We start from the raw sequence: 11,450 nt of genomic DNA, 5'->3' as shown, positions 1-11,450 counted from the left end.
CAATGTTATTGTGTTCTTATTGAGACTTGATGAATCTGACCCCTATATCACAACTATTTAGGTAATGAGTAAATGAGCGGAAGCGATTGCAGAATGCTACAGGCGATGCCAAGAACCAATGTTTTTAGTCTTGATGATTTGTTTTGAAAAACAATCTATGATTATTAAGACTTGTTATTTTGTTGGCACTGTTGTGGGCTATATAGTCCAATGTTTACAACAATTCATTTAATTGATGAATGATTTGATTTGGTTCATAAATTGAAATATATTATTTCTATCTTGGATTCAGATTCTTGATTGAAACTGATTCATGATTTAGACCTGGACACAAGTCTGATATGGAAAGTGGATCCAGTCCTATATTGAGTTAAAATACATGTAACCCACCCAAAATTCTAACCGGAACCAAAATGAATATTTTTGTTGTATTCTAAAGAGTTGTTAAAAAAAAGTAGCCATATTTTTTGGTTAAAATTTTAGGGCATTACAATTTGACTGCTCTTGAGAATCATCAAAATCATAGATGTGATCATATAAATTATCTTCATTTGTTTTGGGGATGATTGGTTTCATGTTTTGCTCTTTCCTAAATACAGTGCCTCTACTTTCAATTAAACCCTTATCAGGATGATAAAATCTATATTCTTTGGATCCTTTAGGATATTCAATAAAGGTACATTTTATAGATCTGCTATCAAACTAATCTCATGATCGATATATAATTTTTATGTGAACTATTAAACATCTTCAAAGATGACTTAGGTCTGATTTTCTACCAATCTATAATTTATAGGGTGTAGAGACAATGACTTTACATGGAATACTATTCAAAATATAAGTAGTTGTGCAAATAGCTTCTCCCCAAAATACCTTAGGTAATGACGCATGAGTCAACATGGATCTTACCATATCAAGGAGAGTCCTATTATATATTTTTGTCACACTATTTTGTTATAGTATTTCAGGTGTTGTTGTTTGAGGTCTAATTTTATTCTTTTTACAATATTCAAAAAATTCATTTGAGGTATATTCTCCTTTTTTATCAAACCTTAAGACCTTAATTCTTCTTTCAAGTTGAGTTTTAACTTCTTGACGATATTCTATAAATTCTCTAATGCCTCAGACTTATGCGATCAGATATATATAACTATATCCTGAGTAATCATCAATGAAAGTTATGAAGTATTGCATTCTTGGTTAAAGCATTTTCAATGCCTTCTAGAGTGAGTGCAAGAGGAATTCTCCACTTTAAGATATAAAAGTTGGTGTCATTTAGTTTATCAGTCTTTCTTAGTTTGGTAGCACACACACTACAAAAAAGTTCACCCTTACTGGCGCAAAAATTATGCCAGTAAAACAGAAAAAGTGCTAGTAAAGATCTTTACTAGCACTGGCGTTACGTTAGTAAGTGCACTATAGTTGGTCTTATCGGTATGGCCTTTACTTGTGTGAAATGTTCATGCCAATAAGCATTGTCTTTATTGGTGCAAAATTTATGCCAATAAAAATATCTTTACTGGTGCTAATATGGTGCCAATAAAGAGATTTTCTCATATTTTTAATTTAAAAAATATCATCTTTATTGGCACTAATATGCCTCCACTAAAGACATTTTTTCATATTTTTAATTAAAAAATATTATCTTTACTAGCACAAAATTTTTTCATGCCAGTAAAGATCTCATTTGTAGTGCATTTTTTGCACTAGTACGGATGCTTTTTTTTTATTTTCTCGTTATCAATATGTTCATACATACATACATATATTCATTAATTTATTCATGTTGCTCATATATACATTCAATATTATATACATGTTTATTCATTCATGAACCTGCTTATACATTCAATGCTATATACATGTTCATTTATGAACCTGCTTATGCATTAAATACCATATACATGTTCATTCATTCATTTATTCATGAACATGGTTATATATTCAATATAAACCATATACATTTTCATTCATGAACTTGCTTATACATCATTATATATTATATACATGTTCATTTATTCATTCGTGAACTTGCTTATACAATCAATAATATACACATGTTTATTCATTCATAAACCTGCTTATATATTCATTGAATACAAAAACTACTTATAAAATCATTCATTTATGAACCAGGCAATTTATTGACTACAAAACCTGCTTATACATTTATTCATTCACACATTACTATATCTCTTCCTTAAACCCTTTGTAATTATATCCTTCATAACTCTAACATTTAGAATCAAAACCCTACAAAAAATGCAGCATGCAAAGCATTCATATACACACTATTATGTTTTTTCCTCCATGACTCCAATATTCACAATTAAAACCCTGCAAGAAACACAACATGCAAAGCATTCATACACACTACTATATTTTTTTCTTTAACCCTCTATAACTCTAATATTTATAATTGAAACCCTACAAGAAATACAATTTGCAAAGCATTTATGTACATACTACTATATTTCTTCTTTCAACCCTCTATAACTTCAACATTCACAATTGAAATCCTACAAGAAACAAAATATGCAAAATATTCATACACAGACTACTATATCTCTTCCTTCATCCCTCCATAACTACATCTACCATAACTTCAGTATTCACATCTACAACATTTACATAACATTTAAAGCATGCTAGATAAGGAGACAATCTTAAAGATCAAACCAGTATGAAAAATTCATACATATAAACAATATCGAATAATAGATAAAAAAGTAAACAAGTTTTATCTTAAATATATAAAGACAATTTTAAAGTTCATGAATTGCATGGAAGAGGGACAATCGAAGAACCTGAGGTGCACCACACTTGTATACGAGACTTGCAAATAAACATAGATGAAAAAATTACAGACACATACATAATCTCTACCGCCTTGCAGCTCACACCAAACACTCTTCATGAGTTCCTCAAGAACCCACGATTTCCTCACTCATGACAAAACCAAACCCTCAAGGATTCAAGCTCACCTCACCTTCAATGTAAGCATTCCAACCATTTTCAGAGCTTCAGAAAATTACAAACAAGAGGCAAAAAGCCCTCTGCATTTTTTTCAACATACTTTTATAGAGAAGTCAAAACTAGCATGGCCTCTCATTAGCTATATGGGAGGTAGCCACTCTTGAGGTCAATGAGAGGCCTCAATGCAAAATATGCACCCTCCTTGCACCACTCAATTGCCCAATAAAAATTCATCATGCAAAAGAAGAGAGAGCAGTTGGGCGGCACCTCAAGAGCGGCCAATGGATGAATGGTGAGCTGGCTAAAGAGGGATTGGCCACATAAGATGCCACCTCACCTCACATCCAATGAAGCAAGGCCACATGTAATGAACCTTACAACACAATGGATCCAGATCCACATTGGCCCAATAAAATGCATCTCAAGGTGGCCAATATAGATCCAAAGTTTGAATTTTTGGATCCCTCTCAAGATCCAACTTGGAAATTGTACTATTAGCAAAAGAATGGACCCAAGGTCTAGATCCAAAGCTGGATTAAAAAAAAAACACCCATATTCTCCATTCACTCTCTAGTACTCAAAGTTAAGCCTAACGGATACCAGAAGCATAGAATCTAGAACCTCAAAAAATAAAAATAAAATAAAATAAAATAAAACAAAAAATTTAAATGGGTGATTCCAAAAGACAAAAATGAAACCACATAACAACATTAATTTTCTTAGATGGATGAATAAAAAATCCCAGAAAATTAAAGCATATAAAATGATAAAAATGCCTCTAAGATCCATTTGGACCCAAACATGTCAAATTAGGCTTGGATCTTCTGGGGTATAACTTTTTGGATTGGGTCTTCAGAAGCAAATCACTCTCCTGCTCCTCGCTAATATTCGTATGCTCTAGATGAGCTGCATTATCTCCCCTGGTTTGGAAGGCTTCGTCCTCAGAGTCAAGTCCTCCTCAAGTGATCCTCCTTAGTATCGCTTCAAATGCTTGACATTGAATACATTCGACATCTTAAAATGATCTGGCAGTTTAACCATGTAAGCATTATCATTGATAACATTAGTAATTTCACAATGACCAATATGCCTATGGGCTAATTTGTCATGCATATCAGTAGGCAATGTTTCTTTTGTCAAAGTAACCCAAACAAGAACACCAGTTTTGAAGATTACCTTTCGGCATTTTTTTTCATAACTAGTCTTGTGCTTACCAATGCTTTCTTACAGCTTTTGATATACCTGCTTATGAATATTATATAAAAAAGAAACATGATCCATGACAATATTCAAAATAGGACCAACAATAGTAATATGATCTAAATCTGCAGGAGAAAAATGATTAGACCCATACAGAATAGCAAAATGACTAAACCAAGTGGATCTATTAATAAATTTATTGTAAGCAAACTCAGCTTGGGCAAGTATGTGGGATCATGACTTAGGTTTATCTCCTACTAAAGCTCTCAATAAGTTACCTAAAGATTTATTAACTTTAGTTTGACCATAAGTTTGTGGATGATGAACAATACTAAAATGCAATAAGGTATCTAATTTCTTCTACAATTGCCTCAAAAAATGACCTACAAACTTAACATCTCTATATAAAATTATGGTTTTAGGAATACCATGTAGCTTATAGACTTCTTTAAAAAATGAATCCGCTATGTGTGAAGCATCCATAGTTTTCCTACATGGTATGAACCTAGCTATTTTTGTGTACCTATCCATTACAACAAAAATAGAATATAACCCATGTGATGTTTTAGGTAAAACTGAGACAAAATCCATAGTCATATCCCGCCAAGGTTTTTCTGGAATGGGTAAGGATAAATATAATCCTACATTTGTGACACTACCCTTAGCTATGTGATAAGTATGACATTTTTCTACGAATCTAGTCACATCTTTTCTCATGTGTGGCAAAAAATATATTGAAGAGACAAGTTTCATGATTTTATCTCTAGCAAAGTGACCTTCATTATACAAATTTGAAATAAGCCTAACTCTAAGACAACAATCAGGTATGCAAAGTAAATTTCCTTTAAACAAAAATCCATCTACTAAAGAAAAATCATCGTGATGTGATTCATTTATTTCACTAACAATTTTAGAAAAGTAACTATCACTAGCATACAAAGAAGCAAATTCTTCAAATCCCCAAAATACATTTTCATAGTATAAAGCAAAGAACTTTTCCTACTTAATGCATCATCTACAATATTATCTTTTCCCGCTTTGTGCTTCAAAACAAAATTAAACTCTTGCAAATACTCTACCCTTTAGCTCTATGCTCATTCAATTTATGTTGACCATTTATGTATTTAATGCTTCATGGTCAGTATGCAAAATGAATTCCTTATGTATGAGGTAATGCCTCCAAAGCATTAGGGCTCTACCAATAGCATATAATTTTTTATCATAGGTGCTATATTTCAGTTTGACTTCATTAAGTTTCTCATTAAAGTAGGCAATGAGTTTGCCTTCTTAACTCAAAACTACACCTATATCAACACCCAAAGCATAAAAAGATAACTCAAAAGCAAGTTTAAAACTTGATAAAGCTAAAAGAAAATTAGAACATAGTTGAGCTTTTAATAACTCAAAAGACTTTTGGGCTTTAAGGTTTCACTAAAAAGTTTTGCCCTTTATGCAGTCAATCAATGGGACAACAATGCTACTAAAATATGGTATGAATCTTCTATAAAATGATGCTAACCCATGAAAACTCCTAACAATAGTAATAGAGTTTGTTACTGGCTAATCTCTAATGACTTCTACCTTTGTAGGGTTGACAAAAATACCTTTCGTGGACACAACATATCCTAAATATAAAACCTCAGTAGCCAAGAACATGCACTTATCACACGCTGCATAAAATAGTTTCTTCCTAAGTATGTCAAAGACTAATCTTAAATGATGCAAATGTAAATGCAAATGCTCATGCTCACTCTTGCTATAAATGAATATGTCATCAAAATAGACTACCCAAATTTTTTCTCTGTGTGGCCTAAAAATTTGGTTTATGTTTGCATAAAAGTAGATAGGGCATTGGATAACCCAAAGGGCATCACAAGCCACTCGTATAGACTATCACGAGTCTTGAATGTAGTTTTCCACTCATCCCTGACCTAACTCTAATATGATGATAACCACTTCTCAAATCGAGCTTAGAAAAAATTTGGAACCCTGTCAATTGATCTAATTGGTCATCGTCATGCACATCCGCCAAGTACCATTTTTCTTGGGTACAAGTAATACATGAACAACACAAAAACTAAGACTTTCTCTAACATGTCCTTTTTCTAATAACTCTTCTACTTACCTACGAAGTACCTCATACTCTGTGGGACTCATCCTATAGTGGGGTACATGTGGCAATGACACACCAGGATGCAAATCTTAGTATTGGACATCCCTAAAAGGTGGTAGACTGGGTGGAAGCTCTTTAAGAAAGATGTTCTTAAATTCTTCTAACAATGGTAAGACTCTAGGTTCTACAGGTGGAGACTCAAGCTCACTCGAGGGTGAATCTATAGACAATAGAAAATAACAAACCTTGGACAGCTCTAAGACCTCCAACTCATGCCTAGCTATGAATGCATTGGACAACTTAGCCTTATGGGCTATAGACTTAGATGGAGTAGGGTTGAGTTTGGGGGTTGTAGATAAAGATAGAAATGCACTGAATAATAAAGATGATGATAATGGTGGCAAATCCCTAGAAGGTAACAAATTGATCATATTTTCCTCATATATGAATGAGTAGGTATTTGTCCTACCATTATACACCACATACCTATCAAACTGTCTGCCTAGAATCAAATGACTCACATCCATGAGAAGAACATCACACCAAACTTGGTCTAAGTATGAGTTTTCAATGAAAAATTTAACCAAACACTGTCGATTAACACAGACATCCATGCTCTTTTGAAGCCACGACATTTGATATGGCCTAGGATGGGACTTTGTGCTCAATTTCAACTTGGACACAACTTCTATAGATGACATTTTTACAACATCCTGAATCGATGATAAACCTATATACCTTACCATCGATGGTGCACACAAACTAAAAAATGTGGTTCCTAAGCCACCTTTCACTAAGGTCTTGCTTAGGTGCTAGATAAATCCTCCTAAAAATGAGTGCTTCACCTCTATTAGATAATAACAAGTTCTCAACATCAATCTCCTAAACTTTCTCCTCGACTTCCTCATCTTCCATATCATAATGAGGCTTAAAATTTGGATCAAAACCTGAGTCATTCTCCTCAAGTATACCCTCAATGAATAAAGTTTTACCCCTACATTCAGTGTACTTATGACCTGATTTCCCATAAGTGTAACACTTAATGGGGACACCTGAACTAGTTGGCTTAGATTGAGATGATTCTTGAATGCTCTGACTCGCATTCTTAGGTTAGATACTTGCATTGGGATGTCTATGGGGTAGTACTGACTTACTAGTTGGTGCGATAGGTACACGACTAGTGGTTTTCATGGGTTGACTCAGTATAGCCAAAGCATTCCTTTGAAAAGACTTCTCTCACTATCTAGATTTTTGATGAGCTTCAGATAAAGTCTAACATTCTATAAAATTGAGCATATCCTATAATTGATAGCTCAAACCACCTATGTACTTTGAAACTAATTGTTCCTCGCTCTCATGATTATCATTTCTAGCAACGAGGTCATAAAATTCTCCTGTATATTGATTTACCAACTTTGCACCTTGCTTGAGGTTATTTTTGGTATAACTCTATGGTAGTTAATAGGTAAAAACTGAGCTCAAGGTTTCTGCTCCATGTGCTCTCAATGCTCGATAGGTGCTCTTCCTTGATGCATATGAGTATGCTTGAGTTGTCTCTACCAAGCGGCGGCCCGAATCTTCAACCTTAGAGCAACTAATCTTACTTTCTTCTCTTCGGGAACCTCCTTGAACTCAAGGACCTCCTTGATCTCACCTATCCAGTACAAAACTCTTCAAGAATGCCAGGTCCCTTAAATTCATGGATTTCGAACTTAAGACCAGATTCTCAATTGGATCTTCTAGGTGGATCCATGTTCCTACCCGAATGTGAACGCATATGGGAATCGAACTTGCTATCGGAGTTGTACTAACTCGCATCATGAGACCCTCGAGATCCATGAGCACTGTGCTCAGATCGACTCTCTCTCTAGTAAAATCATTTATTTTTTGAGTCAACTCTTTGACTTGTCACCGCAAGTCACGATTTTTACATCTAAGATTGTGCGCTTCATTTTTGACATTATAGTCACCTTGACCATGACTCCTTATTTGCCCATCCATGGCGAATGCACCCAAGGACACACTAGGATCATACAAGACCCTACAAGGCGTTGATACCAACAATGGTGCAAACCGACCACGAGTCGGTTTACGACCAAGACAATGTACCTATTATTCTATTATGGAAGCTTTTAAATTGAGATTTCAAAAATGTGGCAGGGATTGTTACTACTGAAATTTGACATAGTAGATCACGAATTTTGGAAAAACATAAAACTGAGAAAATACATAAGAGAAAATGATCCTTCTAACGCACTAAAAAACAGATTTTTTTGATGTCAGGGTACGGAGATACACAATGATTATCATACCTAACTGTTGGGCCAGTAAGACAGTCTCTCAAGAACTGCTTGTTCTGTTCGAGTATATTTTTAGAGACTATAAGAATAGAATCTTCTGATAGATAGAACATAAAATTTGAAGATATATTTGTTATCTTTCTAACGAATCTGAGAACACAACATTTCAATATTGGGGTGACGAGATATCACACAAATACTGAGACTTACTAATAAACTAGAACACCAGTGTAGAAATGACAAAGCTCTCTGTTATGATCCATTTTTAAAGACTATAGGAATAAAATTTACCAACGAATAGAGCACAAAAGTTGTTGAAAAAATTCTACACTTTCCAACGAATCCAAGCATGCACAAATTTGATTAAAAAAGAGAGAGATATACCCAAAACACTGTGACCGGGTCAAAAAGACTAAAATTTTGAAAAATCAAATAGCGAGTACAAACATACCAAATTAAGGTTTGATTTTACCTTTTGGTGTTTAAAGTTAAACCTACATTCAAACACACTTCCAAAGGTGATTTCTATAAGGTCAATATCTCTTTCTCCTTAACTCAACTCCGATTAGATCGAAAAAAATATAAGCAACATGAGAGAGATGATCAACCACACAAGCTTTTTATAAAAATTATAACTTCACAAATTCAGATTCTTTCAAAAGATGTTCAAGTTTCAAATATTACAAACACATAAAAACTCAACAATAATTTGACGGATTCAAGAAACAATAATACTCACAATACAAGTTCAGCAAAATAAATAAGTTTTTCTAGTCAAACAAAAAATGATGAAGATTGGTCGATTCAAGCACGACGTTCTTCCAAAACAATGACAACAACGGAAAGAATGCAGCCCACGACTGCCACAAGTTAACACCAACAACATAAGGGTTCATGGCAACAACAAGGGTTCACCACGAATTCCTATAGGAGCAATCTCCACCACCTTGCAGCTCATGCCAAAACACTCCCCATGAGTTCCTCAAGAACCCATGATTTCCTCACTCATGACAAAATTGAACTCTCAAGGATTCAAGCTCATGTCACCTTCAATGTAAGCATTTCAGCCATTTTCGGAGCTTCAAAAAATTACAAACAAGAGGAAAAACTTTCTCTGCATTTTTTTTCAATATACTTTTATAGAGAAGTCAAAACTAGCATGACCTCTCATTGACCATGTGGGAGGCAGCCACTCTTGAGGCCAATGAGAGGCCTCAATGCAAAATACACACTCTCCTTGCACCACTCAAGTGTCCAATAAAAAATCATCCTGAAAAAAGAAGAGAGGGCAGCTGGGTGACACCTCAAGAGGGGCCAATGGATGAATGGTGAGGTACTTAAAGAGGGATTGGCGACATAAGAGGCCACCTCACCTCACATTCAATGAAACAAGAACACATGTAATGAATCTTACAACACAATGGATCCAAATCCACATTGACCCAATAAATGCATCATCTCAAGATGGTCAATGTAGATCAAAAGTTTGAGTTTTTTATCCCTCTCAAGATCCAACTTGAAAATTGGACCTTTAGCAAAAGAATGGACCCAAGGTCTAGATCCAAAGCTGGATAAAAATAAATAAAAGACTACTCATATTTCCCATATACCCTCTAGTACCCAAAGTTAAGCCTACAGGATACCAGAACTATCCGGATTTCTAAAATCCAATACTTAAAAAAATAAAATAAAATAAAATAAAATAAAAATATAAAATATAAAATATAAAATGGGTGATTTTAAAAGACAAAAATAGAACCACATAACAACATTAATTTTTTGAGATAGATGAACAAAAAAGTCTCAAAAAATTAAAGCCTGTAAAATAACTAAAATGCCCCTAAAATTCATTTGGATCCAAACCGGTCAAATTAGGCTTGGATTTTCTGTGGTAAGACTTTTCGGATCGGGTCTTCATAAGCGGATCGCTCTCTTGCTCCTCGCTAGTATCCGTATGCATCCGAAGGGATTTCCCGTTCCTAGTGACGGAAGAGTCCCTGGTGAAGGGTGGTTTTCCTTTCACCTCCTCCCTTTTTTTTACAGAGGATTTCGGGTAAACAACTTGGGTTTTGATGACTCGAACAACAATGACTCAGATTTGTTGACCAAAATAGGTACAATGTTTTTCTTATTTTTTTTATTTTCTATACCCAGATTTAGTTCTAAGAGTTTTCCAGTTACTGTGGCTAGATTTTTGGTGACCGACACTCGAAAGAAAACAAGTACTAACCATTTAACACTTTCATGTTTTTGGTTTTCAGTGAGCAATCGACAACCAACGATCGATGGCTTTAAGTGGTGATCAATGATGGATTCGAGCGACGATCAGTGGCTTTGAGCAAAAGGGCGTTGAGGTTGGGTCTCTGTGCACATCAGGTATGGCTCTGATACAACTGACGGTGTTCGAGGATGTGGATCGCCAATGTGCGTAGAGAGTGAGAGAGACAAAGTGAAAAGAGAGGAGAATTCAAATATGACCTGCTTCAAGGGGTATTCTTTGTTTTTGAATGATCCTGCAGTGTCCAGGGGTTGGGGCTTAAATAACCCTTCCTTTGGGTAGACGTTTTCCCAACTTTGAATGGGAATGTAAATCCATGCATGCAGAAAATCTAGAAAAATAAAAAACATATTTCATTTTTTTATTATGAAACAATTTTTATAATAATTTTGAGAAAATATTTTTGGATTTGCCAATTGAATGGGTGATCCATGCGTTAATGAGAGAGAGCGCCCTTCTCTCTCCTTAACGCGTGAATTCCATGCATGTGAGGGCCTCAATTACCATATATAGCCAACAGGCAGGGTCGTACCTGTGTTTTATGGGGCCCGCGGCAGAGGGAAAAAATGGGCCCCCTATTAAT

Source organism: Nuphar pumila, chromosome 12 (genome assembly GCF_984573655.1).
Source record: "Nuphar pumila chromosome 12, dmNupPumi1.hap1.1, whole genome shotgun sequence".
In the NCBI taxonomy this organism is placed as follows: Eukaryota; Viridiplantae; Streptophyta; class Magnoliopsida; order Nymphaeales; family Nymphaeaceae; genus Nuphar; species Nuphar pumila.
This window is presented reverse-complemented; position numbering follows the sequence as displayed.